This window comes from Mandrillus leucophaeus, unplaced genomic scaffold, assembly GCF_000951045.1.
Source record: "Mandrillus leucophaeus isolate KB7577 unplaced genomic scaffold, Mleu.le_1.0 Scaffold281, whole genome shotgun sequence".
Lineage (NCBI taxonomy): Eukaryota > Metazoa > Chordata > Mammalia > Primates > Cercopithecidae > Mandrillus > Mandrillus leucophaeus.
The window spans coordinates 2,269,094-2,272,639 of NW_012102932.1; the positions used below are offsets into that span (position 1 = coordinate 2,269,094).

A 3,546-nucleotide genomic window follows, 5' to 3' on the forward strand; every position below is an offset into this window, starting at 1 on the left:
TTTGCTCCCACGAGTGAGAGAAGGAGCTAGACTCCTCCAGGTTGCTTCATCTCCCATGGGGAGGAGTAAGTAGGAGTAGAGAAGGGCCAGTAGTGTTATGATAGCAGAGCTCCTTCCTCATGGAAGAAACCATAAGTCTTTGGGAAGAAACTTTTCCTGCCTCTACAGAATATATTCCATATATATTCCTATGAGACTACAAAGAAAGGATGAACCTGACCAGTCATAGGAGAAAGCACTCTCCAGAAGGTAAGGTGCTTAGTCAGTTTCCAGGGCAAGACTGAGGAAGAGAGAATTTGCGGTGTTTAGAGAAGGAAAGAGAGTCTTTTAGGGGCAGCCCTGGGCATCTATGAAAGATAAATAAGATAAGGAGATGGTGAATTGAAGGTGTTTTGCTATAGCTTATGAGTTGGGTTCCATTTGATGTTTTTCAACAGCCTCACTAAAGATTAAGACTGTTGTCTTTTAATTCTGAGCTATCAAACAACTGTTTACATATGACACTGCAGAGACTAGACCAAATAAAATTAATTATCCTTCCTAAATACTTCCTTTTGAACTTTTTCAGTTTTATATGAACAACTTTATCAAAGTATAGTTGACACAGTAGCACTGGCAGATAAAGTACCCATATTTAAAGTATACAGTTGGGTGCATTTTGACATGTATGCACCTCTGAGACATTATCACAATCACTATGATGAGCAGATCCAGCACTTTCAAAAGTTTTCTTGAATCTTTTAAATCCGTTACCTTGTTGCATTGTCCCCAGGCAACAGTTGATCTGATTTCTGTCATTATAGATTAGTTAATATTTTTTAGAATTTTATGTAAATGGAATCATTCAGTATGTACTGTTTTTTGAGGAGTAGGGGCTGGGCTCCTTTTACTCGGAATAATTATTTTGAAATTCGTGGTTTTTCATAGATCAATATCCCTTTTTTTTCCATAGATCATTTATCCCTTTTTACTGCTGAGTAGTATTCTACTGTGTGGATATACCACAGAGTGTTTATCTGTTGGTAGATATTTGAGTTGTTTCCAGTCTTTGACTATTTAAATAAAGCTGCTAGGAACATTCATGTTCATGCCTTTTTATGGACATGTGCTTTTGGGTAAATACTTAGGAACATCATTGCTGGATGATCTGGTAGGTATATGTTTATTTATGAAGGTGCCAAACTGTTTTCCAAAGTGATTGTACTATCTCACACTCCCACTTGAAGTGTATGAATGTTCCATATGCTCCACATCCTCACTAGCACTTGATATGCTCAGCTTTTTAAATTTTAGCCATTCAAATAGGTACGTAGTGGCACATCAGTGTGGGTTTAATGTTTATGTCCTTAATGATTAACGATGTTGAATATGTGCTTATTTGCCACCCATATATCTTCTTTGTTCAAATCTTTTGTCCCCTTTTATTGATTGCTTGTATTCTTATTGATTTTAAGAGTTCTTTACATATTTTGGTTAAAAGTCTTTTAACAGACTGTAAATATTTTCTTCTAGTCTGTGATTTGTCTTTTAATTACCTAACAGTGTCTTTTATTTATTTATTTAGTTTTTATTTTAGGTTTGGAGGTACAGGCGAAGGTTTGCTACACAGGGAAACATGTGCCATGGGGGTTTGTACATATTATTTTGTCACCCAGGTAACGGTGTCCTTTAAAGAGCAGATGTTTTTAGTTTTGATGAAGTCTACTTTATTGATTTGTTTTCCTTTTTTTTTTTTTTTTTGGTTATCTTTTAATTGTCATTTTATAGCTCCCCACCGCAGCTGCCCCCCACCCTTCCCTTCGGTGACAACACAACGTCTGCAGGCTTCAGGGGGACCAGGGAACAAAGCTGGGGCCTGGCAGCCCCACTATGCTGCCGGCCAGGGAGGACAAGTCACAATTACAAATTATCACAACAATTAGTGCCTGTACTTGGGGGATCTGCAAATTGAGGAGGCCCCAGCTCCTCATTGTACACGGGTCTATTTGGCAATGACCTTGCTCTGGAGACGATGATATTCCTTCAGCCTGAGAGAATTGATGTTGATGAACCCGGTGGCATCAATCGGCTCATAATCACCCTGCACATTCATGCTCACCAGCTCCTCGTTGTAGAGAGACAGTGGGGACTCCCGGCCGAGGATGTACACCTGGCCCTTGAGGACGGACACCTGCACTTTCCCTTCCACTCGCTCCTGGGACTTGGCAATGCAGTGGCGGACAAATTCACACTCGGGGCTGTGCCAGACACCGGTACACACCAGCTCAGCAAATTTCAAGCCCAGGCCTTGTTTGATTTTGCGCACTTCTCGGTCCATGGTGAAGTCCTCGATGTCTAAATGAGCGTGGTAAAGGATGGTGCCTGCTGGGGTCTCGTAGATACCTCGGGACTTCATTCCAATGAAGCGGTTCTCCACGATGTCAATACGGCCCACACCGTGCTTGCCCGCGACTTCGTTCAGGTACATGAAGAGCTCCAAGGAGGTCTGGTGAGTGGTGCCATCCTGGACGTTGGTCACCTTCACGGGGACCCCTTTTTTGAACTCGATCTCGAGAATGTCAGGGGTGTTGGGGGCTTTGGCCGGATCCTGGGTCTTCGTGTAGAGACCTGGAGGCGCGTGGTTCTTGGGGTTCTCCAGGATTCCATCCTCGTAGCTGATGTGCATGAGGTTCTCGTCCATACTCCATGGGCTCTTGGGGGTGACTGGGATGGGAATCCCGTGTTGCTTTGCGTATTCCATCAGGTCATTGCGGCCCTTGACCTGGTTGTAGAATTCGGGCATCCTCCAGGGAGCAATGACCTTTATCTGGGGGGCCAGCGAGTAGCAGGTGAGCTCAAACCGGACCTGATCATTCCCCTTTCCCGTGGCGCCATGGGACACATACTTGGCCCCCTCCCGCTGGGCGATTTCCACTTGTTTGCGGGCGATGCAAGGCCTGGCGAGAGAGGTGCCCAGGAGGTAGCGGTCCTCATACAGTGCACTGGACTGGATGGCCGGCCAGATGAACTCCTCCACAAACTCCCTGCTGACATCCTCAATGAACACCTTTTTGGCCCCAAGCTTCAGTGCCTTCTTCCTGGCTTCCTCCAAGTCTCCCTTCTGGCCAATGTTGGCCAGATAGGCAATGACGTCATAGCCTTGTTCCTTCAGCCACACGAGGATGCACGAGGTGTCCAGGCCGCCACTGTAGGCCAGAACCACGGAGCCTTTGCTGGACATAGTGTCTGGGATTGGAGGCGTGAGTTCCTGGCGTCTGGAATCTGTCTTCACGGTGCTGTGAACCACTCGGGCTCGGGCAGCGGTGGCAGGCGGCAGAGCAGCGATTTGTTTTCCTTTTATGAATAGTGCTTTTAGTGTCATATTTAAGAAATCTTTATCTAACTCAAGATCACAAAAAATTTATATGGTTTCTTCCAAAAGTTTTATAGTAGTAGGTTTATTTTCATATAGTTTTAGGTATATGAACCATTATTGTATATAGTGTGAAGCATGGACTAAAGTTCTTCCTCTTCCTTCTCCTCCTCCTCCTTCTCTTCCATATAGTA

General features: G+C 44.4%; 1 pseudogene across 1 annotated transcript; it reads right to left on the minus strand.

Annotated features, from left to right (window-relative positions):
- Positions 1 to 1,745: 1,745 nt before the first annotated feature.
- On the minus strand, positions 1,746 to 3,315 carry LOC105543388 (annotated as a pseudogene). The gene has a single exon (XR_001006611.1). The product of XR_001006611.1 is annotated as an argininosuccinate synthase pseudogene (transcript).
- Positions 3,316 to 3,546: the final 231 nt, after the last annotated feature.